Source organism: Brachyhypopomus gauderio, unplaced genomic scaffold, assembly GCF_052324685.1.
Source record: "Brachyhypopomus gauderio isolate BG-103 unplaced genomic scaffold, BGAUD_0.2 sc92, whole genome shotgun sequence".
Classification (NCBI taxonomy): domain Eukaryota; kingdom Metazoa; phylum Chordata; class Actinopteri; order Gymnotiformes; family Hypopomidae; genus Brachyhypopomus; species Brachyhypopomus gauderio.
This window is the reverse complement of record NW_027506913.1, coordinates 82,994-109,388: the sequence shown is the minus strand read 5'-3', so window position 1 is coordinate 109,388 and position 26,395 is coordinate 82,994. Positions and strand designations below refer to the sequence as shown.

The following is a 26,395-nucleotide window of genomic DNA, read 5'->3' as shown; positions in this document are numbered from 1 at the left end:
AGACAAGTCACTTTGAGCTTAACTTGGTCTGTGAACCCAGCAAAACAGAAGAATCAGAACTTATCTTTTAGGTTCCATGGTGTAATGGTTAGCACTCTGGACTCTGAATCCAGCAATCTGAGTTCAACTCTCAGTGGAACCTTTTGATTCATTAGTGTTGATTCCAGCTTGCAGGTCTTTTCTCCATGCAAGCTCTATCACATGCTTGCGGTCTTTATAATTCCAGCATATTTCATGAATTGTTTTCAGAATTTTTACATGCTTGTTCTTGTGGCAAACAGCTTTCTGATTATCCTAGAATTGGTGAAGTCATTTAAATCCAAATATGCTAGGGTCTCAGGACAGGATGTTTTGCTATGTGTTCAGCAAAACAGTATTCACAAAAGCTAATTTCTTTGGTTGCGTGATGCAGTAGTAAGCACAACAGACTCTGAAATCAACGGCAGAGAAGTTGGAAACCTATTTGCTGTTTCCATGGTGTTAGCATTCTGGACTCTGAATCCAGCAACTCATTTGCTAGAAACAACTTTTGCTGTGGGTTCCATGGTGTAATGGTCAGCACTCTGGACTTTGAATCCAGTGATCCGAGTTCGACTCTCGGTGGAACCTTTCTGTTACATGCTCTTTATCTGGGATTGTACCAGCTTTCATTGTTGAAGACTACTGTAAACAGAAAGTGTCTTTCAGTTGACCAAATCAAATACCTCAACTAATTATCTTGTTGCTGGAAGTCCTTGTCTGTAGTTGTTGCAACCTGCATTCTCCCATGACAAGTCACTTTGAGCTTAACTTGGTCTGTGAACCGAGCAAAACAAGACTCAGAAGTGTCTAACGTAGGTTCCATGGTGTAATGGTTAGCACTCTGGACTCTGAATCCAGCAATCCGAGTTCGACTCTCGGTGGAACCTTTCTGCTACATGCTCTTTATCAGGGGTTGTTACAGCTTTCGTTGTTGAAGACTAGTGTAAACAGAAAGTGTCTTTCAGTTGACCAAATCGAATACCTCAACTAAACATCTTGTTGCTGGAAGTCCTTGTCTGTAGTTGTTGCAACTTGCATCCTCTCAAGACAAGTCACTTTGAGCTTAACTTGGTCTGTGAACCCAGCAAAACAGAAGAATCAGAACTTATCTTTTAGGTTCCATGGTGTAATGGTTAGCACTCTGGACTCTGAATCCAGCAATCTGAGTTCAACTCTCAGTGGAACCTTTTGATTCATTAGTGTTGATTCCAGCTTGCAGGTCTTTTCTCCATGCAAGCTCTATCACATGCTTGCGGTCTTTATAATTCCAGCATATTTCATGAATTGTTTTCAGAATTTTTACATGCTTGTTCTTGTGGCAAACAGCTTTCTGATTATCCTAGAATTGGTGAAGTCATTTAAATCCAAATATGCTAGGGTCTCAGGACAGGATGTTTTGCTATGTGTTCAGCAAAACAGTATTCACAAAAGCTAATTTCTTTGGTTGCGTGATGCAGTAGTAAGCACAACAGACTCTGAAATCAACGGCAGAGAAGTTGGAAACCTATTTGCTGTTTCCATGGTGTTAGCATTCTGGACTCTGAATCCAGCAACTCATTTGCTAGAAACAACTTTTGCTGTGGGTTCCATGGTGTAATGGTCAGCACTCTGGACTTTGAATCCAGTGATCCGAGTTCGACTCTCGGTGGAACCTTTCTGCTACATGCTCTTTATCTGGGATTGTACCAGCTTTCATTGTTGAAGACTACTGTAAACAGAAAGTGTCTTTCAGTTGACCAAATCAAATACCTCAACTAATTATCTTGTTGCTGGAAGTCCTTGTCTGTAGTTGTTGCAACCTGCATTCTCCCATGACAAGTCACTTTGAGCTTAACTTGGTCTGTGAACCGAGCAAAACAAGACTCAGAAGTGTCTAAAGTAGGTTCCATGGTGTAATGGTTAGCACTCTGGACTCTGAATCCAGCAATCCGAGTTCGACTCTCGGTGGAACCTTTCTGCTACATGCTCTTTATCTGGGATTGTACCAGCTTTCGTTGTTGAAGACTACTGTAAACAGAAAGTGTCTTTCAGTTGACCAAATCGAATACCTCAACTAAATATCTTGTTGCTGGAAGTCCTTGTCTGTAGTTGTTGCAACCTGCATCCTCTCAAGACAAGTCAATTTGAGCTTAACTTGGTCTGTGAACCCAGCAAAACAAGACTCAGAAGTGTCTAACGTAGGTTCCATGGTGTAATGGTTAGCACGCTGGACTCTGAATTCAGCAATCCAAGTTCGACTCTCGGTGGAACCTTTCTGCTACATGCTCTTTATCAGGGGTTGTACCAGCTTTCGTTGTTGAAGACTAGTGTAAACAGAAAGTGTCTTTCAGTTGACCAAATCGAATACCTCAACTAAACATCTTGTTGCTGGAAGTCCTTGTCTGTAGTTGTTGCAACTTGCATCCTCTCAAGACAAGTCACTTTGAGCTTAACTTGGTCTGTGAACCCAGCAAAACAGAAGAATCAGAACTTATCTTTTAGGTTCCATGGTGTAATGGTTAGCACTCTGGACTCTGAATCCAGCAATCTGAGTTCAACTCTCAGTGGAACCTTTTGATTCATTAGTGTTGATTCCAGCTTGCAGGTCTTTTCTCCATGCAAGCTCTATCACATGCTTGCGGTCTATATAATTCCAGCATATTTCATGAATTGTTTTCAGAATTTTTACATGCTTGTTCTTGTGGCAAACAGCTTTCTGATTATCCTAGAATTGGTGAAGTCATTTAAATCCAAATATGCTAGGGTCTCAGGACAGGATGTTTTGCTATGTGTTCAGCAAAACAGTATTCACAAAAGCTAATTTCTTTGGTTGCGTGATGCAGTAGTAAGCACAACAGACTCTGAAATCAACGACAGAGAAGTTGGAAACCTATTTGCTGTTTCCATGGTGTTAGCATTCTGGACTCTGAATCCAGAAACTCATTTGCTAGAAACAACTTTTGCTGTGGGTTCCATGGTGTAATGGTCAGCACTCTGGACTTTGAATCCAGTGATCCGAGTTCGACTCTCGGTGGAACCTTTCTACTACATACTCTTTATCTGGGATTGTACCAGCTTTCATTGTTGAAGACTACTGTAAACAGAAAGTGTCTTTCAGTTGACCAAATCAAATACCTCAACTAAACATCTTGTTGCTGGAAGTCCTTGTCTGTAGTTGTTGCAACCTGCATCCTCTCAAGACAAGTCACTTTGAGCTTAACTTGGTCTGTGAACCCTGCAAAACAAGACTCAGAAGTGTCTAACATAGGTTCCATGGTGTAATGGTTAGCACGCTGGACTCTGAATCCAGCAATCCAAGTTCGACTCTCGGTGGAACCTTTCTGCTGCATGCTCTTTATCAGGGGTTGTACCAGCTTTCGTTGTTGAAGACTAGTGTAAACAGAAAGTGTCTTTCAGTTGACCAAATCGAATACCTCAACTAAACATCTTGTTGCTGGAAGTCCTTGTCTGTAGTTGTTGCAACGTGCATCCTCTCAAGACAAGTCACTTTGAGCTTAACTTGGTCTGTGAACCCAGCAAAACAGAAGAATCAGAACTTATCTTTTAGGTTCCATGGTGTAATGGTTAGCACTCTGGACTCTGAATCCAGCAATCTGAGTTCAACTCTCAGTGGAACCTTTTGATTCATTAGTGTTGATTCCAGCTTGCAGGTCTTTTCTCCATGCAAGCTCTATCACATGCTTGCGGTCTTTATAATTCCAGCATATTTCATGAATTGTTTTCAGAATTTTTACATGCTTGTTCTTGTGGCAAACAGCTTTCTGATTATCCTAGAATTGGTGAAGTCATTTAAATCCAAATATGCTAGGGTCTCAGGACAGGATGTTTTGCTATGTGTTCAGCAAAACAGTATTCACAAAAGCTAATTTCTTTGGTTGCGTGATGCAGTAGTAAGCACAACAGACTCTGAAATCAACGGCAGAGAAGTTGGAAACCTATTTGCTGTTTCCATGGTGTTAGCATTCTGGACTCTGAATCCAGCAACTCATTTGCTAGAAACAACTTTTGCTGTGGGTTCCATGGTGTAATGGTCAGCACTCTGGACTTTGAATCCAGTGATCCGAGTTCGACTCTCGGTGGAACCTTTCTGTTACATGCTCTTTATCTGGGATTGTACCAGCTTTCATTGTTGAAGACTACTGTAAACAGAAAGTGTCTTTCAGTTGACCAAATCAAATACCTCAACTAATTATCTTGTTGCTGGAAGTCCTTGTCTGTAGTTGTTGCAACCTGCATTCTCCCATGACAAGTCACTTTGAGCTTAACTTGGTCTGTGAACCGAGCAAAACAAGACTCAGAAGTGTCTAACGTAGGTTCCATGGTGTAATGGTTAGCACTCTGGACTCTGAATCCAGCAATCCGAGTTCGACTCTCGGTGGAACCTTTCTGCTACATGCTCTTTATCAGGGGTTGTTACAGCTTTCGTTGTTGAAGACTAGTGTAAACAGAAAGTGTCTTTCAGTTGACCAAATCGAATACCTCAACTAAACATCTTGTTGCTGGAAGTCCTTGTCTGTAGTTGTTGCAACTTGCATCCTCTCAAGACAAGTCACTTTGAGCTTAACTTGGTCTGTGAACCCAGCAAAACAGAAGAATCAGAACTTATCTTTTAGGTTCCATGGTGTAATGGTTAGCACTCTGGACTCTGAATCCAGCAATCTGAGTTCAACTCTCAGTGGAACCTTTTGATTCATTAGTGTTGATTCCAGCTTGCAGGTCTTTTCTCCATGCAAGCTCTATCACATGCTTGCGGTCTTTATAATTCCAGCATATTTCATGAATTGTTTTCAGAATTTTTACATGCTTGTTCTTGTGGCAAACAGCTTTCTGATTATCCTAGAATTGGTGAAGTCATTTAAATCCAAATATGCTAGGGTCTCAGGACAGGATGTTTTGCTATGTGTTCAGCAAAACAGTATTCACAAAAGCTAATTTCTTTGGTTGCGTGATGCAGTAGTAAGCACAACAGACTCTGAAATCAACGGCAGAGAAGTTGGAAACCTATTTGCTGTTTCCATGGTGTTAGCATTCTGGACTCTGAATCCAGCAACTCATTTGCTAGAAACAACTTTTGCTGTGGGTTCCATGGTGTAATGGTCAGCACTCTGGACTTTGAATCCAGTGATCCGAGTTCGACTCTCGGTGGAACCTTTCTGCTACATGCTCTTTATCTGGGATTGTACCAGCTTTCATTGTTGAAGACTACTGTAAACAGAAAGTGTCTTTCAGTTGACCAAATCAAATACCTCAACTAATTATCTTGTTGCTGGAAGTCCTTGTCTGTAGTTGTTGCAACCTGCATTCTCCCATGACAAGTCACTTTGAGCTTAACTTGGTCTGTGAACCGAGCAAAACAAGACTCAGAAGTGTCTAAAGTAGGTTCCATGGTGTAATGGTTAGCACTCTGGACTCTGAATCCAGCAATCCGAGTTCGACTCTCGGTGGAACCTTTCTGCTACATGCTCTTTATCTGGGATTGTACCAGCTTTCGTTGTTGAAGACTACTGTAAACAGAAAGTGTCTTTCAGTTGACCAAATCGAATACCTCAACTAAATATCTTGTTGCTGGAAGTCCTTGTCTGTAGTTGTTGCAACCTGCATCCTCTCAAGACAAGTCAATTTGAGCTTAACTTGGTCTGTGAACCCAGCAAAACAAGACTCAGAAGTGTCTAACGTAGGTTCCATGGTGTAATGGTTAGCACGCTGGACTCTGAATTCAGCAATCCAAGTTCGACTCTCGGTGGAACCTTTCTGCTACATGCTCTTTATCAGGGGTTGTACCAGCTTTCGTTGTTGAAGACTAGTGTAAACAGAAAGTGTCTTTCAGTTGACCAAATCGAATACCTCAACTAAACATCTTGTTGCTGGAAGTCCTTGTCTGTAGTTGTTGCAACTTGCATCCTCTCAAGACAAGTCACTTTGAGCTTAACTTGGTCTGTGAACCCAGCAAAACAGAAGAATCAGAACTTATCTTTTAGGTTCCATGGTGTAATGGTTAGCACTCTGGACTCTGAATCCAGCAATCTGAGTTCAACTCTCAGTGGAACCTTTTGATTCATTAGTGTTGATTCCAGCTTGCAGGTCTTTTCTCCATGCAAGCTCTATCACATGCTTGCGGTCTTTATAATTCCAGCATATTTCATGAATTGTTTTCAGAATTTTTACATGCTTGTTCTTGTGGCAAACAGCTTTCTGATTATCCTAGAATTGGTGAAGTCATTTAAATCCAAATATGCTAGGGTCTCAGGACAGGATGTTTTGCTATGTGTTCAGCAAAACAGTATTCACAAAAGCTAATTTCTTTGGTTGCGTGATGCAGTAGTAAGCACAACAGACTCTGAAATCAACGGCAGAGAAGTTGGAAACCTATTTGCTGTTTCCATGGTGTTAGCATTCTGGACTCTGAATCCAGCAACTCATTTGCTAGAAACAACTTTTGCTGTGGGTTCCATGGTGTAATGGTCAGCACTCTGGACTTTGAATCCAGTGATCCGAGTTCGACTCTCGGTGGAACCTTTCTGTTACATGCTCTTTATCTGGGATTGTACCAGCTTTCATTGTTGAAGACTACTGTAAACAGAAAGTGTCTTTCAGTTGACCAAATCAAATACCTCAACTAATTATCTTGTTGCTGGAAGTCCTTGTCTGTAGTTGTTGCAACCTGCATTCTCCCATGACAAGTCACTTTGAGCTTAACTTGGTCTGTGAACCGAGCAAAACAAGACTCAGAAGTGTCTAACGTAGGTTCCATGGTGTAATGGTTAGCACTCTGGACTCTGAATCCAGCAATCCGAGTTCGACTCTCGGTGGAACCTTTCTGCTACATGCTCTTTATCAGGGGTTGTTACAGCTTTCGTTGTTGAAGACTAGTGTAAACAGAAAGTGTCTTTCAGTTGACCAAATCGAATACCTCAACTAAACATCTTGTTGCTGGAAGTCCTTGTCTGTAGTTGTTGCAACTTGCATCCTCTCAAGACAAGTCACTTTGAGCTTAACTTGGTCTGTGAACCCAGCAAAACAGAAGAATCAGAACTTATCTTTTAGGTTCCATGGTGTAATGGTTAGCACTCTGGACTCTGAATCCAGCAATCTGAGTTCAACTCTCAGTGGAACCTTTTGATTCATTAGTGTTGATTCCAGCTTGCAGGTCTTTTCTCCATGCAAGCTCTATCACATGCTTGCGGTCTTTATAATTCCAGCATATTTCATGAATTGTTTTCAGAATTTTTACATGCTTGTTCTTGTGGCAAACAGCTTTCTGATTATCCTAGAATTGGTGAAGTCATTTAAATCCAAATATGCTAGGGTCTCAGGACAGGATGTTTTGCTATGTGTTCAGCAAAACAGTATTCACAAAAGCTAATTTCTTTGGTTGCGTGATGCAGTAGTAAGCACAACAGACTCTGAAATCAACGGCAGAGAAGTTGGAAACCTATTTGCTGTTTCCATGGTGTTAGCATTCTGGACTCTGAATCCAGCAACTCATTTGCTAGAAACAACTTTTGCTGTGGGTTCCATGGTGTAATGGTCAGCACTCTGGACTTTGAATCCAGTGATCCGAGTTCGACTCTCGGTGGAACCTTTCTGCTACATGCTCTTTATCTGGGATTGTACCAGCTTTCATTGTTGAAGACTACTGTAAACAGAAAGAGTCTTTCAGTTGACCAAATCAAATACCTCAACTAATTATCTTGTTGCTGGAAGTCCTTGTCTGTAGTTGTTGCAACCTGCATTCTCCCATGACAAGTCACTTTGAGCTTAACTTGGTCTGTGAACCGAGCAAAACAAGACTCAGAAGTGTCTAAAGTAGGTTCCATGGTGTAATGGTTAGCACTCTGGACTCTGAATCCAGCAATCCGAGTTCGACTCTCGGTGGAACCTTTCTGCTACATGCTCTTTATCTGGGATTGTACCAGCTTTCGTTGTTGAAGACTACTGTAAACAGAAAGTGTCTTTCAGTTGACCAAATCGAATACCTCAACTAAATATCTTGTTGCTGGAAGTCCTTGTCTGTAGTTGTTGCAACCTGCATCCTCTCAAGACAAGTCAATTTGAGCTTAACTTGGTCTGTGAACCCAGCAAAACAAGACTCAGAAGTGTCTAACGTAGGTTCCATGGTGTAATGGTTAGCACGCTGGACTCTGAATTCAGCAATCCAAGTTCGACTCTCGGTGGAACCTTTCTGCTACATGCTCTTTATCAGGGGTTGTACCAGCTTTCGTTGTTGAAGACTAGTGTAAACAGAAAGTGTCTTTCAGTTGACCAAATCGAATACCTCAACTAAACATCTTGTTGCTGGAAGTCCTTGTCTGTAGTTGTTGCAACTTGCATCCTCTCAAGACAAGTCACTTTGAGCTTAACTTGGTCTGTGAACCCAGCAAAACAGAAGAATCAGAACTTATCTTTTAGGTTCCATGGTGTAATGGTTAGCACTCTGGACTCTGAATCCAGCAATCTGAGTTCAACTCTCAGTGGAACCTTTTGATTCATTAGTGTTGATTCCAGCTTGCAGGTCTTTTCTCCATGCAAGCTCTATCACATGCTTGCGGTCTTTATAATTCCAGCATATTTCATGAATTGTTTTCAGAATTTTTACATGCTTGTTCTTGTGGCAAACAGCTTTCTGATTATCCTAGAATTGGTGAAGTCATTTAAATCCAAATATGCTAGGGTCTCAGGACAGGATGTTTTGCTATGTGTTCAGCAAAACAGTATTCACAAAAGCTAATTTCTTTGGTTGCGTGATGCAGTAGTAAGCACAACAGACTCTGAAATCAACGGCAGAGAAGTTGGAAACCTATTTGCTGTTTCCATGGTGTTAGCATTCTGGACTCTGAATCCAGCAACTCATTTGCTAGAAACAACTTTTGCTGTGGGTTCCATGGTGTAATGGTCAGCACTCTGGACTTTGAATCCAGTGATCCGAGTTCGACTCTCGGTGGAACCTTTCTGCTACATGCTCTTTATCTGGGATTGTACCAGCTTTCATTGTTGAAGACTACTGTAAACAGAAAGTGTCTTTCAGTTGACCAAATCAAATACCTCAACTAATTATCTTGTTGCTGGAAGTCCTTGTCTGTAGTTGTTGCAACCTGCATTCTCCCATGACAAGTCACTTTGAGCTTAACTTGGTCTGTGAACCGAGCAAAACAAGACTCAGAAGTGTCTAAAGTAGGTTCCATGGTGTAATGGTTAGCACTCTGGACTCTGAATCCAGCAATCCGAGTTCGACTCTCGGTGGAACCTTTCTGCTACATGCTCTTTATCTGGGATTGTACCAACTTTCATTGTTGAAGACTACTGTAAACAGAAAGTGTCTTTCAGTTGACCAAATCGAATACCTCAACTAAATATCTTGTTGCTGGAAGTCCTTGTCTGTAGTTGTTGCAACTTGCATCCTCTCAAGACAAGTCACTTTGAGCTTAACTTGGTCTGTGAACCCAGCAAAACAGAAGAATCAGAACTTATCTTTTAGGTTCCATGGTGTAATGGTTAGCACTCTGGACTCTGAATCCAGCAATCTGAGTTCAACTCTCAGTGGAACCTTTTGATTCATTAGTGTTGATTCCAGCTTGCAGGTCTTTTCTCCATGCAAGCTCTATCACATGCTTGCGGTCTTTATAATTCCAGCATATTTCATGAATTGTTTTCAGAATTTTTACATGCTTGTTCTTGTGGCAAACAGCTTTCTGATTATCCTAGAATTGGTGAAGTCATTTAAATCCAAATATGCTAGGGTCTCAGGACAGGATGTTTTGCTATGTGTTCAGCAAAACAGTATTCACAAAAGCTAATTTCTTTGGTTGCGTGATGCAGTAGTAAGCACAACAGACTCTGAAATCAACGGCAGAGAAGTTGGAAACCTATTTGCTGGTTCCATGGTGTTAGCATTCTGGACTCTGAATCCAGCAACTCATTTGCTAGAAACAACTTTTGCCGTGGGTTCCATGGTGTAATGGTCAGCACTCTGGACTTTGAATCCTGTGATCCGAGTTCGACTCTCGGTGGAACCTTTCTGCTACATGCTCTTTATCTGGGATTGTACCAGCTTTCATTGTTGAAGACTACTGTAAACAGAAAGTGTCTTTCAGTTGACCAAATCAAATACCTCAACTAATTATCTTGTTGCTGGAAGTCCTTGTCTGTAGTTGTTGCAACATGCATTCTCCCATGACAAGTCACTTTGAGCTTAACTTGGTCTGTGAACCAAGCAAAACAAGACTCAGAAGTGTCTAACGTAGGTTCCATGGTGTAATGGTTAGCACGCTGGACTCTGAATCCAGCAATCCAAGTTCGACTCTCGGTGGAACTTTTCTGCTACATGCTCTTTATCAGGGGTTGTACCAGCTTTCGTTGTTGAAGACTAGTGTAAACAGAAAGTGTCTTTCAGTTGACCAAATCGAATACCTCAACTAAACATCTTGTTGCTGGAAGTCCTTGTCTGTAGTTGTTGCAACTTGCATCCTCTCAAGACAAGTCACTTTGAGCTTAACTTGGTCTGTGAACCCAGCAAAACAGAAGAATCAGAACTTATCTTTTAGGTTCCATGGTGTAATGGTTAGCACTCTGGACTCTGAATCCAGCAATCTGAGTTCAACTCTCAGTGGAACCTTTTGATTCATTAGTGTTGATTCCAGCTTGCAGGTCTTTTCTCCATGCAAGCTCTATCACATGCTTGCGGTCTTTATAATTCCAGCATATTTCATGAATTGTTTTCAGAATTTTTACATGCTTGTTCTTGTGGCAAACAGCTTTCTGATTATCCTAGAATTGGTGAAGTCATTTAAATCCAAATATGCTAGGGTCTCAGGACAGGATGTTTTGCTATGTGTTCAGCAAAACAGTATTCACAAAAGCTAATTTCTTTGGTTGCGTGATGCAGTAGTAAGCACAACAGACTCTGAAATCAACGGCAGAGAAGTTGGAAACCTATTTGCTGGTTCCATGGTGTTAGCATTCTGAACTCTGAATCCAGCAACTCATTTGCTAGAAACAACTTTTGCTGTGGGTTCCATGGTGTAATGGTCAGCACTCTGGACTTTGAATCCAGTGATCCGAGTTCGACTCTCGGTGGAACCTTTCTGCTACATGCTCTTTATCTGGGATTGTACCAGCTTTCATTGTTGAAGACTACTGTAAACAGAAAGTGTCTTTCAGTTGACCAAATCAAATACCTCCACTAATTACCTTGTTGCTGGAAGTCCTTGTCTGTAGTTGTTGCAACCTGCATTCTCCCATGACAAGTCACTTTGAGCTTAACTTGGTCTGTGAACCCAGCAAAACAAGACTCAGAAATGTCTAATGTAGGTTCCATGGTGTAATGGTTAGCACTCTGCACTCTGAATCCAGCAATCCGAGTTCGACTCTCGGTGGAACCTTTCTGCTACATGCTCTTTATCTGGGGTTGTACCAGCTTTCGTTGTTGAAGACTAGTGTAAACAGAAAGTGTCTTTCAGTTGACCAAATCAAATACCTCAACTAATTATCTTGTTGCTGGAAGTCCTTGTCTGTAGTTGTTGCAACATGCATTCTCCCATGACAAGTCACTTTGAGCTTAACTTGGTCTGTGAACCCAGCAAAACAAGACTCAGAAGTGTCTCATGTAGGTTCCATGGTGTAATGGTTAGCACTCTGGACTCTGAATCCAGCAATCCGAGTTCGACTCTCGGTGGAACCTTTCTGCTACATGCTCTTTATCTGGGATTGTACCAGCTTTCATTGTTGAAGACTACTGTAAACAGAAAGTGTCTTTCAGTTGACCAAATCGAATACCTCAACTAAATATCTTGTTGCTGGAAGTCCTTGTCTGTAGTTGTTGCAACTTGCATCCTCTCAAGACAAGTCACTTTGAGCTTAACTTGGTCTGTGAACCCAGCAAAACAGAAGAATCAGAACTTATCTTTTAGGTTCCATGGTGTAATGGTTAGCACTCTGGACTCTGAATCCAGCAATCTGAGTTCAACTCTCAGTGGAACCTTTTGATTCATTAGTGTTGATTCCAGCTTGCAGGTCTTTTCTCCATGCAAGCTCTATCACATGCTTGCGGTCTTTATAATTCCAGCATATTTCATGAATTGTTTTCAGAATTTTTACATGCTTGTTCTTGTGGCAAACAGCTTTCTGATTATCCTAGAATTGGTGAAGTCATTTAAATCCAAATATGCTAGGGTCTCAGGACAGGATGTTTTGCTATGTGTTCAGCAAAACAGTATTCACAAAAGCTAATTTCTTTGGTTGCGTGATGCAGTAGTAAGCACAACAGACTCTGAAATCAACGGCAGAGAAGTTGGAAACCTATTTGCTGTTTCCATGGTGTTAGCATTCTGGACTCTGAATCCAGCAACTCATTTGCTAGAAACAACTTTTGCTGTGGGTTCCATGGTGTAATGGTCAGCACTCTGGACTTTGAATCCAGTGATCCGAGTTCGACTCTCGGTGGAACCTTTCTGCTACATGCTCTTTATCTGGGATTGTACCAGCTTTCATTGTTGAAGACTACTGTAAACAGAAAGTGTCTTTCAGTTGACCAAATCAAATACCTCAACTAATTATCTTGTTGCTGGAAGTCCTTGTCTGTAGTTGTTGCAACCTGCATTCTCCCATGACAAGTCACTTTGAGCTTAACTTGGTCTGTGAACCGAGCAAAACAAGACTCAGAAGTGTCTAAAGTAGGTTCCATGGTGTAATGGTTAGCACTCTGGACTCTGAATCCAGCAATCCGAGTTCGACTCTCGGTGGAACCTTTCTGCTACATGCTCTTTATCTGGGATTGTACCAGCTTTCGTTGTTGAAGACTACTGTAAACAGAAAGTGTCTTTCAGTTGACCAAATCGAATACCTCAACTAAATATCTTGTTGCTGGAAGTCCTTGTCTGTAGTTGTTGCAACCTGCATCCTCTCAAGACAAGTCAATTTGAGCTTAACTTGGTCTGTGAACCCAGCAAAACAAGACTCAGAAGTGTCTAACGTAGGTTCCATGGTGTAATGGTTAGCACGCTGGACTCTGAATTCAGCAATCCAAGTTCGACTCTCGGTGGAACCTTTCTGCTACATGCTCTTTATCAGGGGTTGTACCAGCTTTCGTTGTTGAAGACTAGTGTAAACAGAAAGTGTCTTTCAGTTGACCAAATCGAATACCTCAACTAAACATCTTGTTGCTGGAAGTCCTTGTCTGTAGTTGTTGCAACTTGCATCCTCTCAAGACAAGTCACTTTGAGCTTAACTTGGTCTGTGAACCCAGCAAAACAGAAGAATCAGAACTTATCTTTTAGGTTCCATGGTGTAATGGTTAGCACTCTGGACTCTGAATCCAGCAATCTGAGTTCAACTCTCAGTGGAACCTTTTGATTCATTAGTGTTGATTCCAGCTTGCAGGTCTTTTCTCCATGCAAGCTCTATCACATGCTTGCGGTCTTTATAATTCCAGCATATTTCATGAATTGTTTTCAGAATTTTTACATGCTTGTTCTTGTGGCAAACAGCTTTCTGATTATCCTAGAATTGGTGAAGTCATTTAAATCCAAATATGCTAGGGTCTCAGGACAGGATGTTTTGCTATGTGTTCAGCAAAACAGTATTCACAAAAGCTAATTTCTTTGGTTGCGTGATGCAGTAGTAAGCACAACAGACTCTGAAATCAACGGCAGAGAAGTTGGAAACCTATTTGCTGTTTCCATGGTGTTAGCATTCTGGACTCTGAATCCAGCAACTCATTTGCTAGAAACAACTTTTGCTGTGGGTTCCATGGTGTAATGGTCAGCACTCTGGACTTTGAATCCAGTGATCCGAGTTCGACTCTCGGTGGAACCTTTCTGCTACATGCTCTTTATCTGGGATTGTACCAGCTTTCATTGTTGAAGACTACTGTAAACAGAAAGTGTCTTTCAGTTGACCAAATCAAATACCTCAACTAATTATCTTGTTGCTGGAAGTCCTTGTCTGTAGTTGTTGCAACCTGCATTCTCCCATGACAAGTCACTTTGAGCTTAACTTGGTCTGTGAACCGAGCAAAACAAGACTCAGAAGTGTCTAAAGTAGGTTCCATGGTGTAATGGTTAGCACTCTGGACTCTGAATCCAGCAATCCGAGTTCGACTCTCGGTGGAACCTTTCTGCTACATGCTCTTTATCTGGGATTGTACCAGCTTTCATTGTTGAAGACTACTGTAAACAGAAAGTGTCTTTCAGTTGACCAAATCGAATACCTCAACTAAATATCTTGTTGCTGGAAGTCCTTGTCTGTAGTTGTTGCAACTTGCATCCTCTCAAGACAAGTCACTTTGAGCTTAACTTGGTCTGTGAACCCAGCAAAACAGAAGAATCAGAACTTATCTTTTAGGTTCCATGGTGTAATGGTTAGCACTCTGGACTCTGAATCCAGCAATCTGAGTTCAACTCTCAGTGGAACCTTTTGATTCATTAGTGTTGATTCCAGCTTGCAGGTCTTTTCTCCATGCAAGCTCTATCACATGCTTGCGGTCTTTATAATTCCAGCATATTTCATGAATTGTTTTCAGAATTTTTACATGCTTGTTCTTGTGGCAAACAGCTTTCTGATTATCCTAGAATTGGTGAAGTCATTTAAATCCAAATATGCTAGGGTCTCAGGACAGGATGTTTTGCTATGTGTTCAGCAAAACAGTATTCACAAAAGCTAATTTCTTTGGTTGCGTGATGCAGTAGTAAGCACAACAGACTCTGAAATCAACGGCAGAGAAGTTGGAAACCTATTTGCTGGTTCCATGGTGTTAGCATTCTGGACTCTGAATCCAGCAACTCATTTGCTAGAAACAACTTTTGCCGTGGGTTCCATGGTGTAATGGTCAGCACTCTGGACTTTGAATCCTGTGATCCGAGTTCGACTCTCGGTGGAACCTTTCTGCTACATGCTCTTTATCTGGGATTGTACCAGCTTTCATTGTTGAAGACTACTGTAAACAGAAAGTGTCTTTCAGTTGACCAAATCAAATACCTCAACTAATTATCTTGTTGCTGGAAGTCCTTGTCTGTAGTTGTTGCAACATGCATTCTCCCATGACAAGTCACTTTGAGCTTAACTTGGTCTGTGAACCAAGCAAAACAAGACTCAGAAGTGTCTAACGTACGTTCCATGGTGTAATGGTTAGCACGCTGGACTCTGAATCCAGCAATCCAAGTTTGACTCTCGGTGGAACTTTTCTGCTACATGCTCTTTATCAGGGGTTGTACCAGCTTTCGTTGTTGAAGACTAGTGTAAACAGAAAGTGTCTTTCAGTTGACCAAATCGAATACCTCAACTAAACATCTTGTTGCTGGAAGTCCTTGTCTGTAGTTGTTGCAACTTGCATCCTCTCAAGACAAGTCACTTTGAGCTTAACTTGGTCTGTGAACCCAGCAAAACAGAAGAATCAGAACTTATCTTTTAGGTTCCATGGTGTAATGGTTAGCACTCTGGACTCTGAATCCAGCAATCTGAGTTCAACTCTCAGTGGAACCTTTTGATTCATTAGTGTTGATTCCAGCTTGCAGGTCTTTTCTCCATGCAAGCTCTATCACATGCTTGCGGTCTTTATAATTCCAGCATATTTCATGAATTGTTTTCAGAATTTTTACATGCTTGTTCTTGTGGCAAACAGCTTTCTGATTATCCTAGAATTGGTGAAGTCATTTAAATCCAAATATGCTAGGGTCTCAGGACAGGATGTTTTGCTATGTGTTCAGCAAAACAGTATTCACAAAAGCTAATTTCTTTGGTTGCGTGATGCAGTAGTAAGCACAACAGACTCTGAAATCAACGGCAGAGAAGTTGGAAACCTATTTGCTGTTTCCATGGTGTTAGCATTCTGGACTCTGAATCCAGCAACTCATTTGCTAGAAACAACTTTTGCTGTGGGTTCCATGGTGTAATGGTCAGCACTCTGGACTTTGAATCCAGTGATCCGAGTTCGACTCTCGGTGGAACCTTTCTGCTACATGCTCTTTATCTGGGATTGTACCAGCTTTCATTGTTGAAGACTACTGTAAACAGAAAGTGTCTTTCAGTTGACCAAATCAAATACCTCAACTAATTATCTTGTTGCTGGAAGTCCTTGTCTGTAGTTGTTGCAACCTGCATTCTCCCATGACAAGTCACTTTGAGCTTAACTTGGTCTGTGAACCGAGCAAAACAAGACTCAGAAGTGTCTAAAGTAGGTTCCATGGTGTAATGGTTAGCACTCTGGACTCTGAATCCAGCAATCCGAGTTCGACTCTCGGTGGAACCTTTCTGCTACATGCTCTTTATCTGGGATTGTACCAGCTTTCATTGTTGAAGACTACTGTAAACAGAAAGTGTCTTTCAGTTGACCAAATCGAATACCTCAACTAAATATCTTGTTGCTGGAAGTCCTTGTCTGTAGTTGTTGCAACTTGCATCCTCTCAAGACAAGTCACTTTGAGCTTAACTTGGTCTGTGAACCCAGCAAAACAGAAGAATCAGAACTTATCTTTTAGGTTCCATGGTGTAATGGTTAGCACTCTGGACTCTGAATCCAGCAATCTGAGTTCAACTCTCAGTGGAACCTTTTGATTCATTAGTGTTGATTCCAGCTTGCAGGTCTTTTCTCCATGCAAGCTCTATCACATGCTTGCGGTCTTTATAATTCCAGCATATTTCATGAATTGTTTTCAGAATTTTTACATGCTTGTTCTTGTGGCAAACAGCTTTCTGATTATCCTAGAATTGGTGAAGTCATTTAAATCCAAATATGCTAGGGTCTCAGGACAGGATGTTTTGCTATGTGTTCAGCAAAACAGTATTCACAAAAGCTAATTTCTTTGGTTGCGTGATGCAGTAGTAAGCACAACAGACTCTGAAATCAACGGCAGAGAAGTTGGAAACCTATTTGCTGGTTCCATGGTGTTAGCATTCTGGACTCTGAATCCAGCAACTCATTTGCTAGAAACAACTTTTGCCGTGGGTTCCATGGTGTAATGGTCAGCACTCTGGACTTTGAATCCTGTGATCCGAGTTCGACTCTCGGTGGAACCTTTCTGCTACATGCTCTTTATCTGGGATTGTACCAGCTTTCATTGTTGAAGACTACTGTAAACAGAAAGTGTCTTTCAGTTGACCAAATCAAATACCTCAACTAATTATCTTGTTGCTGGAAGTCCTTGTCTGTAGTTGTTGCAACATGCATTCTCCCATGACAAGTCACTTTGAGCTTAACTTGGTCTGTGAACCAAGCAAAACAAGACTCAGAAGTGTCTAACGTAGGTTCCATGGTGTAATGGTTAGCACGCTGGACTCTGAATCCAGCAATCCAAGTTCGACTCTCGGTGGAACTTTTCTGCTACATGCTCTTTATCAGGGGTTGTACCAGCTTTCGTTGTTGAAGACTAGTGTAAACAGAAAGTGTCTTTCAGTTGACCAAATCGAATACCTCAACTAAACATCTTGTTGCTGGAAGTCCTTGTCTGTAGTTGTTGCAACTTGCATCCTCTCAAGACAAGTCACTTTGAGCTTAACTTGGTCTGTGAACCCAGCAAAACAGAAGAATCAGAACTTATCTTTTAGGTTCCATGGTGTAATGGTTAGCACTCTGGACTCTGAATCCAGCAATCTGAGTTCAACTCTCAGTGGAACCTTTTGATTCATTAGTGTTGATTCCAGCTTGCAGGTCTTTTCTCCATGCAAGCTCTATCACATGCTTGCGGTCTTTATAATTCCAGCATATTTCATGAATTGTTTTCAGAATTTTTACATGCTTGTTCTTGTGGCAAACAGCTTTCTGATTATCCTAGAATTGGTGAAGTCATTTAAATCCAAATATGCTAGGGTCTCAGGACAGGATGTTTTGCTATGTGTTCAGCAAAACAGTATTCACAAAAGCTAATTTCTTTGGTTGCGTGATGCAGTAGTAAGCACAACAGACTCTGAAATCAACGGCAGAGAAGTTGGAAACCTATTTGCTGGTTCCATGGTGTTAGCATTCTGAACTCTGAATCCAGCAACTCATTTGCTAGAAACAACTTTTGCTGTGGGTTCCATGGTGTAATGGTCAGCACTCTGGACTTTGAATCCAGTGATCCGAGTTCGACTCTCGGTGGAACCTTTCTGCTACATGCTCTTTATCTGGGATTGTACCAGCTTTCATTGTTGAAGACTACTGTAAACAGAAAGTGTCTTTCAGTTGACCAAATCAAATACCTCCACTAATTACCTTGTTGCTGGAAGTCCTTGTCTGTAGTTGTTGCAACCTGCATTCTCCCATGACAAGTCACTTTGAGCTTAACTTGGTCTGTGAACCCAGCAAAACAAGACTCAGAAATGTCTAATGTAGGTTCCATGGTGTAATGGTTAGCACTCTGCACTCTGAATCCAGCAATCCGAGTTCGACTCTCGGTGGAACCTTTCTGCTACATGCTCTTTATCTGGGGTTGTACCAGCTTTCGTTGTTGAAGACTAGTGTAAACAGAAAGTGTCTTTCAGTTGACCAAATCAAATACCTCAACTAATTATCTTGTTGCTGGAAGTCCTTGTCTGTAGTTGTTGCAACATGCATTCTCCCATGACAAGTCACTTTGAGCTTAACTTGGTCTGTGAACCCAGCAAAACAAGACTCAGAAGTGTCTCATGTAGGTTCCATGGTGTAATGGTTAGCACTCTGGACTCTGAATCCAGCAATCCGAGTTCGACTCTCGGTGGAACCTTTCTGCTACATGCTCTTTATCTGGGATTGTACCAGCTTTCATTGTTGAAGACTACTGTAAACAGAAAGTGTCTTTCAGTTGACCAAATCGAATACCTCAACTAAATATCTTGTTGCTGGAAGTCCTTGTCTGTAGTTGTTGCAACTTGCATCCTCTCAAGACAAGTCACTTTGAGCTTAACTTGGTCTGTGAACCCAGCAAAACAGAAGAATCAGAACTTATCTTTTAGGTTCCATGGTGTAATGGTTAGCACTCTGGACTCTGAATCCAGCAATCTGAGTTCAACTCTCAGTGGAACCTTTTGATTCATTAGTGTTGATTCCAGCTTGCAGGTCTTTTCTCCATGCAAGCTCTATCACATGCTTGCGGTCTTTATAATTCCAGCATATTTCATGAATTGTTTTCAGAATTTTTACATGCTTGTTCTTGTGGCAAACAGCTTTCTGATTATCCTAGAATTGGTGAAGTCATTTAAATCCAAATATGCTAGGGTCTCAGGACAGGATGTTTTGCTATGTGTTCAGCAAAACAGTATTCACAAAAGCTAATTTCTTTGGTTGCGTGATGCAGTAGTAAGCACAACAGACTCTGAAATCAACGGCAGAGAAGTTGGAAACCTATTTGCTGTTTCCATGGTGTTAGCATTCTGGACTCTGAATCCAGCAACTCATTTGCTAGAAACAACTTTTGCTGTGGGTTCCATGGTGTAATGGTCAGCACTCTGGACTTTGAATCCAGTGATCCGAGTTCGACTCTCGGTGGAACCTTTCTGCTACATGCTCTTTATCTGGGATTGTACCAGCTTTCATTGTTGAAGACTACTGTAAACAGAAAGTGTCTTTCAGTTGACCAAATCAAATACCTCAACTAATTATCTTGTTGCTGGAAGTCCTTGTCTGTAGTTGTTGCAACCTGCATTCTCCCATGACAAGTCACTTTGAGCTTAACTTGGTCTGTGAACCGAGCAAAACAAGACTCAGAAGTGTCTAAAGTAGGTTCCATGGTGTAATGGTTAGCACTCTGGACTCTGAATCCAGCAATCCGAGTTCGACTCTCGGTGGAACCTTTCTGCTACATGCTCTTTATCTGGGATTGTACCAGCTTTCGTTGTTGAAGACTACTGTAAACAGAAAGTGTCTTTCAGTTGACCAAATCGAATACCTCAACTAAATATCTTGTTGCTGGAAGTCCTTGTCTGTAGTTGTTGCAACCTGCATCCTCTCAAGACAAGTCAATTTGAGCTTAACTTGGTCTGTGAACCCAGCAAAACAAGACTCAGAAGTGTCTAACGTAGGTTCCATGGTGTAATGGTTAGCACGCTGGACTCTGAATTCAGCAATCCAAGTTCGACTCTCGGTGGAACCTTTCTGCTACATGCTCTTTATCAGGGGTTGTACCAGCTTTCGTTGTTGAAGACTAGTGTAAACAGAAAGTGTCTTTCAGTTGACCAAATCGAATACCTCAACTAAACATCTTGTTGCTGGAAGTCCTTGTCTGTAGTTGTTGCAACTTGCATCCTCTCAAGACAAGTCACTTTGAGCTTAACTTGGTCTGTGAACCCAGCAAAACAGAAGAATCAGAACTTATCTTTTAGGTTCCATGGTGTAATGGTTAGCACTCTGGACTCTGAATCCAGCAATCTGAGTTCAACTCTCAGTGGAACCTTTTGATTCATTAGTGTTGATTCCAGCTTGCAGGTCTTTTCTCCATGCAAGCTCTATCACATGCTTGCGGTCTTTATAATTCCAGCATATTTCATGAATTGTTTTCAGAATTTTTACATGCTTGTTCTTGTGGCAAACAGCTTTCTGATTATCCTAGAATTGGTGAAGTCATTTAAATCCAAATATGCTAGGGTCTCAGGACAGGATGTTTTGCTATGTGTTCAGCAAAACAGTATTCACAAAAGCTAATTTCTTTGGTTGCGTGATGCAGTAGTAAGCACAACAGACTCTGAAATCAACGGCAGAGAAGTTGGAAACCTATTTGCTGTTTCCATGGTGTTAGCATTCTGGACTCTGAATCCAGCAACTCATTTGCTAGAAACAACTTTTGCTGTGGGTTCCATGGTGTAATGGTCAGCACTCTGGACTTTGAATCCAGTGATCCGAGTTCGACTCTCGGTGGAACCTTTCTGCTACATGCTCTTTATCTGGGATTGTACCAGCTTTCATTGTTGAAGACTACTGTAAACAGAAAGTGTCTTTCAGTTGACCAAATCAAATACCTCAACTAATTATCTTGTTGCTGGAAGTCCTTGTCTGTAGTTGTTGCAACCTGCATTCTCCCATGACAAGTCACTTTGAGCTTAACTTGGTCTGTGAACCGAGCAAAACAAGACTCAGAAGTGTCTAAAGTAGGTTCCATGGTGTAATGGTTAGCACTCTGGACTCTGAATCCAGCAATCCGAGTTCGACTCTCGGTGGAACCTTTCTGCTACATGCTCTTTATCTGGGATTGTACCAGCTTTCATTGTTGAAGACTACTGTAAACAGAAAGTGTCTTTCAGTTGACCAAATCGAATACCTCAACTAAATATCTTGTTGCTGGAAGTCCTTGTCTGTAGTTGTTGCAACTTGCATCCTCTCAAGACAAGTCACTTTGAGCTTAACTTGGTCTGTGAACCCAGCAAAACAGAAGAATCAGAACTTATCTTTTAGGTTCCATGGTGTAATGGTTAGCACTCTGGACTCTGAATCCAGCAATCTGAGTTCAACTCTCAGTGGAACCTTTTGATTCATTAGTGTTGATTCCAGCTTGCAGGTCTTTTCTCCATGCAAGCTCTATCACATGCTTGCGGTCTTTATAATTCCAGCATATTTCATGAATTGTTTTCAGAATTTTTACATGCTTGTTCTTGTGGCAAACAGCTTTCTGATTATCCTAGAATTGGTGAAGTCATTTAAATCCAAATATGCTAGGGTCTCAGGACAGGATGTTTTGCTATGTGTTCAGCAAAACAGTATTCACAAAAGCTAATTTCTTTGGTTGCGTGATGCAGTAGTAAGCACAACAGACTCTGAAATCAACGGCAGAGAAGTTGGAAACCTATTTGCTGGTTCCATGGTGTTAGCATTCTGGACTCTGAATCCAGCAACTCATTTGCTAGAAACAACTTTTGCCGTGGGTTCCATGGTGTAATGGTCAGCACTCTGGACTTTGAATCCTGTGATCCGAGTTCGACTCTCGGTGGAACCTTTCTGCTACATGCTCTTTATCTGGGATTGTACCAGCTTTCATTGTTGAAGACTACTGTAAACAGAAAGTGTCTTTCAGTTGACCAAATCAAATACCTCAACTAATTATCTTGTTGCTGGAAGTCCTTGTCTGTAGTTGTTGCAACATGCATTCTCCCATGACAAGTCACTTTGAGCTTAACTTGGTCTGTGAACCAAGCAAAACAAGACTCAGAAGTGTCTAACGTACGTTCCATGGTGTAATGGTTAGCACGCTGGACTCTGAATCCAGCAATCCAAGTTTGACTCTCGGTGGAACTTTTCTGCTACATGCTCTTTATCAGGGGTTGTACCAGCTTTCGTTGTTGAAGACTAGTGTAAACAGAAAGTGTCTTTCAGTTGACCAAATCGAATACCTCAACTAAACATCTTGTTGCTGGAAGTCCTTGTCTGTAGTTGTTGCAACTTGCATCCTCTCAAGACAAGTCACTTTGAGCTTAACTTGGTCTGTGAACCCAGCAAAACAGAAGAATCAGAACTTATCTTTTAGGTTCCATGGTGTAATGGTTAGCACTCTGGACTCTGAATCCAGCAATCTGAGTTCAACTCTCAGTGGAACCTTTTGATTCATTAGTGTTGATTCCAGCTTGCAGGTCTTTTCTCCATGCAAGCTCTATCACATGCTTGCGGTCTTTATAATTCCAGCATATTTCATGAATTGTTTTCAGAATTTTTACATGCTTGTTCTTGTGGCAAACAGCTTTCTGATTATCCTAGAATTGGTGAAGTCATTTAAATCCAAATATGCTAGGGTCTCAGGACAGGATGTTTTGCTATGTGTTCAGCAAAACAGTATTCACAAAAGCTAATTTCTTTGGTTGCGTGATGCAGTAGTAAGCACAACAGACTCTGAAATCAACGGCAGAGAAGTTGGAAACCTATTTGCTGGTTCCATGGTGTTAGCATTCTGAACTCTGAATCCAGCAACTCATTTGCTAGAAACAACTTTTGCTGTGGGTTCCATGGTGTAATGGTCAGCACTCTGGACTTTGAATCCAGTGATCCGAGTTCGACTCTCGGTGGAACCTTTCTGCTACATGCTCTTTATCTGGGATTGTACCAGCTTTCATTGTTGAAGACTACTGTAAACAGAAAGTGTCTTTCAGTTGACCAAATCAAATACCTCCACTAATTACCTTGTTGCTGGAAGTCCTTGTCTGTAGTTGTTGCAACCTGCATTCTCCCATGACAAGTCACTTTGAGCTTAACTTGGTCTGTGAACCCAGCAAAACAAGACTCAGAAATGTCTAATGTAGGTTCCATGGTGTAATGGTTAGCACTCTGCACTCTGAATCCAGCAATCCGAGTTCGACTCTCGGTGGAACCTTTCTGCTACATGCTCTTTATCTGGGGTTGTACCAGCTTTCGTTGTTGAAGACTAGTGTAAACAGAAAGTGTCTTTCAGTTGACCAAATCAAATACCTCAACTAATTATCTTGTTGCTGGAAGTCCTTGTCTGTAGTTGTTGCAACATGCATTCTCCCATGACAAGTCACTTTGAGCTTAACTTGGTCTGTGAACCCAGCAAAACAAGACTCAGAAGTGTCTCATGTAGGTTCCATGGTGTAATGGTTAGCACTCTGGACTCTGAATCCAGCAATCCGAGTTCGACTCTCGGTGGAACCTTTCTGCTACATGCTCTTTATCTGGGATTGTACCAGCTTTCATTGTTGAAGACTACTGTAAACAGAAAGTGTCTTTCAGTTGACCAAATCGAATACCTCAACTAAATATCTTGTTGCTGGAAGTCCTTGTCTGTAGTTGTTGCAACTTGCATCCTCTCAAGACAAGTCACTTTGAGCTTAACTTGGTCTGTGAACCCAGCAAAACAGAAGAATCAGAACTTATCTTTTAGGTTCCATGGTGTAATGGTTAGCACTCTGGACTCTGAATCCAGCAATCTGAGTTCAACTCTCAGTGGAACCTTTTGATTCATTAGTGTTGATTCCAGCTTGCAGGTCTTTTCTCCATGCAAGCTCTATCACATGCTTGCGGTCTTTATAATTCCAGCATATTTCATGAATTGTTTTCAGAATTTTTACATGCTTGTTCTTGTGGCAAACAGCTTTCTGATTATCCTAGAATTGGTGAAGTCATTTAAATCCAAATATGCTAGGGTCTCAGGACAGGATGTTTTGCTATGTGTTCAGCAAAACAGTATTCACAAAAGCTAATTTCTTTGGTTGCGTGATGCAGTAGTAAGCACAACAGACTCTGAAATCAACGGCAGAGAAGTTGGAAACCTATTTGCTGGTTCCATGGTGTTAGCATTCTGGACTCTGAATCCAGCAACTCATTTGCTAGAAACAACTTTTGCCGTGGGTTCCATGGTGTAATGGTCAGCACTCTGGACTTTGAATCCTGTGATCCGAGTTCGACTCTCGGTGGAACCTTTCTGCTACATGCTCTTTATCTGGGATTGTACCAGCTTTCATTGTTGAAGACTACTGTAAACAGAAAGTGTCTTTCAGTTGACCAAATCAAATACCTCAACTAATTATCTTGTTGCTGGAAGTCCTTGTCTGTAGTTGTTGCAACATGCATTCTCCCATGACAAGTCACTTTGAGCTTAACTTGGTCTGTGAACCAAGCAAAACAAGACTCAGAAGTGTCTAACGTAGGTTCCGTGGTGTAATGGTTAGCACGCTGGACTCTGAATCCAGCAATCCAAGTTCGACTCTCGGTGGAACCTTTCTGCTACATGCTCTTTATCAGGGGTTGTACCAGCTTTCGTTGTTGAAGACTAGTGTAAACAGAAAGTGTCTTTCAGTTGACCAAATCGAATACCTCAACTAAACATCTTGTTGCTGGAAGTCCTTGTCTGTAGTTGTTGCAACTTGCATCCTCTCAAGACAAGTCACTTTGAGCTTAACTTGGTCTGTGAACCCAGCAAAACAGAAGAATCAGAACTTATCTTTTAGGTTCCATGGTGTAATGGTTAGCACTCTGGACTCTGAATCCAGCAATCTGAGTTCAACTCTCAGTGGAACCTTTTGATTCATTAGTGTTGATTCCAGCTTGCAGGTCTTTTCTCCATGCAAGCTCTATCACATGCTTGCGGTCTTTATAATTCCAGCATATTTCATGAATTGTTTTCAGAATTTTTACATGCTTGTTCTTGTGGCAAACAGCTTTCTGATTATCCTAGAATTGGTGAAGTCATTTAAATCCAAATATGCTAGGGTCTCAGGACAGGATGTTTTGCTATGTGTTCAGCAAAACAGTATTCACAAAAGCTAATTTCTTTGGTTGCGTGATGCAGTAGTAAGCACAACAGACTCTGAAATCAACGGCAGAGAAGTTGGAAACCTATTTGCTGGTTCCATGGTGTTAGCATTCTGAACTCTGAATCCAGCAACTCATTTGCTAGAAACAACTTTTGCTGTGGGTTCCATGGTGTAATGGTCAGCACTCTGGACTTTGAATCCAGTGATCTGAGTTCGACTCTCGGTGGAACCTTTCTGCTACATGCTCTTTATCTGGGATTGTACCAGCTTTCATTGTTGAAGACTACTGTAAACAGAAAGTGTCTTTCAGTTGACCAAATCAAATACCTCCACTAATTACCTTGTTGCTGGAAGTCCTTGTCTGTAGTTGTTGCAACCTGCATTCTCCCATGACAAGTCACTTTGAGCTTAACTTGGTCTGTGAACCCAGCAAAACAAGACTCAGAAATGTCTAATGTAGGTTCCATGGTGTAATGGTTAGCACTCTGGACTCTGAATCTAGCAATCCGAGTTCGACTCTCGGTGGAACCTTTCTGCTACATGCTCTTTATCTGGGGTTGTACCAGCTTTCGTTGTTGAAGACTAGTGTAAACAGAAAGTGTCTTTCAGTTGACCAAATCAAATACCTCAACTAATTATCTTGTTGCTGGAAGTCCTTGTCTGTAGTTGTTGCAACATGCATTCTCCCATGACAAGTCACTTTGAGCTTAACTTGGTCTGTGAACCCAGCAAAACAAGACTCAGAAGTGTCTCATGTAGGTTCCATGGTGTAATGGTTAGCACTCTGCACTCTGAATCCAGCAATCCGAGTTCGACTCTCGGTGGAACCTTTCTGCTACATGCTCTTTATCTGGGATTGTACCAGCTTTCATTGTTGAAGACTACTGTAAACAGAAAGTGTCTTTCAGTTGACCAAATCGAATACCTCAACTAAATATCTTGTTGCTGGAAGTCCTTGTCTGTAGTTGTTGCAACTTGCATCCTCTCAAGACAAGTCACTTTGAGCTTAACTTGGTCTGTGAACCCAGCAAAACAGAAGAATCAGAACTTATCTTTTAGGTTCCATGGTGTAATGGTTAGCACTCTGTACTTTGAATCCAGCAATCTGAGTTCAACTCTCAGTGGAACCTTTTGATTCATTAGTGTTGATTCCAGCTTGCAGGTCTTTTCTCCATGCAAGCTCTATCACATGCTTGCGGTCTATATAATTCCAGCATATTTCATGAATTGTTTTCAGAAT

The 26,395-nt window shown here is 41.4% G+C and overlaps 48 non-coding genes across 48 annotated transcripts; all 48 read left to right on the top strand.

The window, feature by feature from the left end:
• The first annotated feature begins 537 nt into the window (after positions 1-537).
• Positions 538-609, top strand: trnaq-uug (transfer RNA glutamine (anticodon UUG)). Its single transcript has one exon. It is a non-coding gene; the product is annotated as a tRNA-Gln (tRNA).
• A 227-nt stretch (positions 610-836) lies between these two features.
• On the top strand, positions 837-908 carry trnaq-cug (transfer RNA glutamine (anticodon CUG)). Its single transcript has one exon. It is a non-coding gene; the product is annotated as a tRNA-Gln (tRNA).
• Positions 909-1,603: 695 nt separating this feature from the next.
• Positions 1,604-1,675, top strand: trnaq-uug (transfer RNA glutamine (anticodon UUG)). The gene has a single exon. It is a non-coding gene; the product is annotated as a tRNA-Gln (tRNA).
• A 227-nt stretch (positions 1,676-1,902) lies between these two features.
• Positions 1,903-1,974, top strand: trnaq-cug (transfer RNA glutamine (anticodon CUG)). Its single transcript has one exon. It is a non-coding gene; the product is annotated as a tRNA-Gln (tRNA).
• A 994-nt stretch (positions 1,975-2,968) lies between these two features.
• Positions 2,969-3,040, top strand: trnaq-uug (transfer RNA glutamine (anticodon UUG)). The gene has a single exon. It is a non-coding gene; the product is annotated as a tRNA-Gln (tRNA).
• Positions 3,041-4,034: 994 nt separating this feature from the next.
• Positions 4,035-4,106, top strand: trnaq-uug (transfer RNA glutamine (anticodon UUG)). The gene has a single exon. It is a non-coding gene; the product is annotated as a tRNA-Gln (tRNA).
• A 227-nt stretch (positions 4,107-4,333) lies between these two features.
• trnaq-cug (transfer RNA glutamine (anticodon CUG)) lies at positions 4,334-4,405 on the top strand. The gene has a single exon. It is a non-coding gene; the product is annotated as a tRNA-Gln (tRNA).
• A 695-nt stretch (positions 4,406-5,100) lies between these two features.
• trnaq-uug (transfer RNA glutamine (anticodon UUG)) lies at positions 5,101-5,172 on the top strand. Its single transcript has one exon. It is a non-coding gene; the product is annotated as a tRNA-Gln (tRNA).
• A 227-nt stretch (positions 5,173-5,399) lies between these two features.
• On the top strand, positions 5,400-5,471 carry trnaq-cug (transfer RNA glutamine (anticodon CUG)). Its single transcript has one exon. It is a non-coding gene; the product is annotated as a tRNA-Gln (tRNA).
• Positions 5,472-6,465: 994 nt separating this feature from the next.
• Positions 6,466-6,537, top strand: trnaq-uug (transfer RNA glutamine (anticodon UUG)). The gene has a single exon. It is a non-coding gene; the product is annotated as a tRNA-Gln (tRNA).
• Positions 6,538-6,764: 227 nt separating this feature from the next.
• Positions 6,765-6,836, top strand: trnaq-cug (transfer RNA glutamine (anticodon CUG)). Its single transcript has one exon. It is a non-coding gene; the product is annotated as a tRNA-Gln (tRNA).
• A 695-nt stretch (positions 6,837-7,531) lies between these two features.
• On the top strand, positions 7,532-7,603 carry trnaq-uug (transfer RNA glutamine (anticodon UUG)). Its single transcript has one exon. It is a non-coding gene; the product is annotated as a tRNA-Gln (tRNA).
• A 227-nt stretch (positions 7,604-7,830) lies between these two features.
• trnaq-cug (transfer RNA glutamine (anticodon CUG)) lies at positions 7,831-7,902 on the top strand. The gene has a single exon. It is a non-coding gene; the product is annotated as a tRNA-Gln (tRNA).
• Positions 7,903-8,896: 994 nt separating this feature from the next.
• On the top strand, positions 8,897-8,968 carry trnaq-uug (transfer RNA glutamine (anticodon UUG)). The gene has a single exon. It is a non-coding gene; the product is annotated as a tRNA-Gln (tRNA).
• A 227-nt stretch (positions 8,969-9,195) lies between these two features.
• On the top strand, positions 9,196-9,267 carry trnaq-cug (transfer RNA glutamine (anticodon CUG)). Its single transcript has one exon. It is a non-coding gene; the product is annotated as a tRNA-Gln (tRNA).
• Positions 9,268-9,962: 695 nt separating this feature from the next.
• Positions 9,963-10,034, top strand: trnaq-uug (transfer RNA glutamine (anticodon UUG)). Its single transcript has one exon. It is a non-coding gene; the product is annotated as a tRNA-Gln (tRNA).
• Positions 10,035-11,028: 994 nt separating this feature from the next.
• On the top strand, positions 11,029-11,100 carry trnaq-uug (transfer RNA glutamine (anticodon UUG)). Its single transcript has one exon. It is a non-coding gene; the product is annotated as a tRNA-Gln (tRNA).
• Positions 11,101-11,626: 526 nt separating this feature from the next.
• On the top strand, positions 11,627-11,698 carry trnaq-cug (transfer RNA glutamine (anticodon CUG)). Its single transcript has one exon. It is a non-coding gene; the product is annotated as a tRNA-Gln (tRNA).
• Positions 11,699-12,393: 695 nt separating this feature from the next.
• On the top strand, positions 12,394-12,465 carry trnaq-uug (transfer RNA glutamine (anticodon UUG)). Its single transcript has one exon. It is a non-coding gene; the product is annotated as a tRNA-Gln (tRNA).
• Positions 12,466-12,692: 227 nt separating this feature from the next.
• Positions 12,693-12,764, top strand: trnaq-cug (transfer RNA glutamine (anticodon CUG)). The gene has a single exon. It is a non-coding gene; the product is annotated as a tRNA-Gln (tRNA).
• Positions 12,765-13,291: 527 nt separating this feature from the next.
• Positions 13,292-13,363, top strand: trnaq-cug (transfer RNA glutamine (anticodon CUG)). Its single transcript has one exon. It is a non-coding gene; the product is annotated as a tRNA-Gln (tRNA).
• A 395-nt stretch (positions 13,364-13,758) lies between these two features.
• On the top strand, positions 13,759-13,830 carry trnaq-uug (transfer RNA glutamine (anticodon UUG)). Its single transcript has one exon. It is a non-coding gene; the product is annotated as a tRNA-Gln (tRNA).
• Positions 13,831-14,057: 227 nt separating this feature from the next.
• Positions 14,058-14,129, top strand: trnaq-cug (transfer RNA glutamine (anticodon CUG)). The gene has a single exon. It is a non-coding gene; the product is annotated as a tRNA-Gln (tRNA).
• A 228-nt stretch (positions 14,130-14,357) lies between these two features.
• trnaq-cug (transfer RNA glutamine (anticodon CUG)) lies at positions 14,358-14,429 on the top strand. Its single transcript has one exon. It is a non-coding gene; the product is annotated as a tRNA-Gln (tRNA).
• A 395-nt stretch (positions 14,430-14,824) lies between these two features.
• Positions 14,825-14,896, top strand: trnaq-uug (transfer RNA glutamine (anticodon UUG)). Its single transcript has one exon. It is a non-coding gene; the product is annotated as a tRNA-Gln (tRNA).
• A 527-nt stretch (positions 14,897-15,423) lies between these two features.
• trnaq-cug (transfer RNA glutamine (anticodon CUG)) lies at positions 15,424-15,495 on the top strand. Its single transcript has one exon. It is a non-coding gene; the product is annotated as a tRNA-Gln (tRNA).
• A 395-nt stretch (positions 15,496-15,890) lies between these two features.
• On the top strand, positions 15,891-15,962 carry trnaq-uug (transfer RNA glutamine (anticodon UUG)). Its single transcript has one exon. It is a non-coding gene; the product is annotated as a tRNA-Gln (tRNA).
• Positions 15,963-16,189: 227 nt separating this feature from the next.
• trnaq-cug (transfer RNA glutamine (anticodon CUG)) lies at positions 16,190-16,261 on the top strand. Its single transcript has one exon. It is a non-coding gene; the product is annotated as a tRNA-Gln (tRNA).
• Positions 16,262-16,489: 228 nt separating this feature from the next.
• On the top strand, positions 16,490-16,561 carry trnaq-cug (transfer RNA glutamine (anticodon CUG)). Its single transcript has one exon. It is a non-coding gene; the product is annotated as a tRNA-Gln (tRNA).
• Positions 16,562-16,956: 395 nt separating this feature from the next.
• trnaq-uug (transfer RNA glutamine (anticodon UUG)) lies at positions 16,957-17,028 on the top strand. The gene has a single exon. It is a non-coding gene; the product is annotated as a tRNA-Gln (tRNA).
• A 527-nt stretch (positions 17,029-17,555) lies between these two features.
• Positions 17,556-17,627, top strand: trnaq-cug (transfer RNA glutamine (anticodon CUG)). Its single transcript has one exon. It is a non-coding gene; the product is annotated as a tRNA-Gln (tRNA).
• Positions 17,628-18,022: 395 nt separating this feature from the next.
• Positions 18,023-18,094, top strand: trnaq-uug (transfer RNA glutamine (anticodon UUG)). Its single transcript has one exon. It is a non-coding gene; the product is annotated as a tRNA-Gln (tRNA).
• A 526-nt stretch (positions 18,095-18,620) lies between these two features.
• On the top strand, positions 18,621-18,692 carry trnaq-cug (transfer RNA glutamine (anticodon CUG)). The gene has a single exon. It is a non-coding gene; the product is annotated as a tRNA-Gln (tRNA).
• Positions 18,693-18,920: 228 nt separating this feature from the next.
• trnaq-cug (transfer RNA glutamine (anticodon CUG)) lies at positions 18,921-18,992 on the top strand. Its single transcript has one exon. It is a non-coding gene; the product is annotated as a tRNA-Gln (tRNA).
• Positions 18,993-19,387: 395 nt separating this feature from the next.
• trnaq-uug (transfer RNA glutamine (anticodon UUG)) lies at positions 19,388-19,459 on the top strand. Its single transcript has one exon. It is a non-coding gene; the product is annotated as a tRNA-Gln (tRNA).
• A 227-nt stretch (positions 19,460-19,686) lies between these two features.
• trnaq-cug (transfer RNA glutamine (anticodon CUG)) lies at positions 19,687-19,758 on the top strand. The gene has a single exon. It is a non-coding gene; the product is annotated as a tRNA-Gln (tRNA).
• Positions 19,759-20,285: 527 nt separating this feature from the next.
• On the top strand, positions 20,286-20,357 carry trnaq-cug (transfer RNA glutamine (anticodon CUG)). Its single transcript has one exon. It is a non-coding gene; the product is annotated as a tRNA-Gln (tRNA).
• A 395-nt stretch (positions 20,358-20,752) lies between these two features.
• trnaq-uug (transfer RNA glutamine (anticodon UUG)) lies at positions 20,753-20,824 on the top strand. Its single transcript has one exon. It is a non-coding gene; the product is annotated as a tRNA-Gln (tRNA).
• Positions 20,825-21,051: 227 nt separating this feature from the next.
• On the top strand, positions 21,052-21,123 carry trnaq-cug (transfer RNA glutamine (anticodon CUG)). Its single transcript has one exon. It is a non-coding gene; the product is annotated as a tRNA-Gln (tRNA).
• A 228-nt stretch (positions 21,124-21,351) lies between these two features.
• On the top strand, positions 21,352-21,423 carry trnaq-cug (transfer RNA glutamine (anticodon CUG)). Its single transcript has one exon. It is a non-coding gene; the product is annotated as a tRNA-Gln (tRNA).
• Positions 21,424-21,818: 395 nt separating this feature from the next.
• Positions 21,819-21,890, top strand: trnaq-uug (transfer RNA glutamine (anticodon UUG)). Its single transcript has one exon. It is a non-coding gene; the product is annotated as a tRNA-Gln (tRNA).
• A 527-nt stretch (positions 21,891-22,417) lies between these two features.
• On the top strand, positions 22,418-22,489 carry trnaq-cug (transfer RNA glutamine (anticodon CUG)). Its single transcript has one exon. It is a non-coding gene; the product is annotated as a tRNA-Gln (tRNA).
• A 395-nt stretch (positions 22,490-22,884) lies between these two features.
• trnaq-uug (transfer RNA glutamine (anticodon UUG)) lies at positions 22,885-22,956 on the top strand. The gene has a single exon. It is a non-coding gene; the product is annotated as a tRNA-Gln (tRNA).
• A 526-nt stretch (positions 22,957-23,482) lies between these two features.
• trnaq-cug (transfer RNA glutamine (anticodon CUG)) lies at positions 23,483-23,554 on the top strand. The gene has a single exon. It is a non-coding gene; the product is annotated as a tRNA-Gln (tRNA).
• A 228-nt stretch (positions 23,555-23,782) lies between these two features.
• Positions 23,783-23,854, top strand: trnaq-cug (transfer RNA glutamine (anticodon CUG)). The gene has a single exon. It is a non-coding gene; the product is annotated as a tRNA-Gln (tRNA).
• Positions 23,855-24,249: 395 nt separating this feature from the next.
• Positions 24,250-24,321, top strand: trnaq-uug (transfer RNA glutamine (anticodon UUG)). The gene has a single exon. It is a non-coding gene; the product is annotated as a tRNA-Gln (tRNA).
• A 527-nt stretch (positions 24,322-24,848) lies between these two features.
• trnaq-cug (transfer RNA glutamine (anticodon CUG)) lies at positions 24,849-24,920 on the top strand. The gene has a single exon. It is a non-coding gene; the product is annotated as a tRNA-Gln (tRNA).
• A 395-nt stretch (positions 24,921-25,315) lies between these two features.
• On the top strand, positions 25,316-25,387 carry trnaq-uug (transfer RNA glutamine (anticodon UUG)). Its single transcript has one exon. It is a non-coding gene; the product is annotated as a tRNA-Gln (tRNA).
• The last annotated feature ends 1,008 nt before the right edge of the window (positions 25,388-26,395 follow it).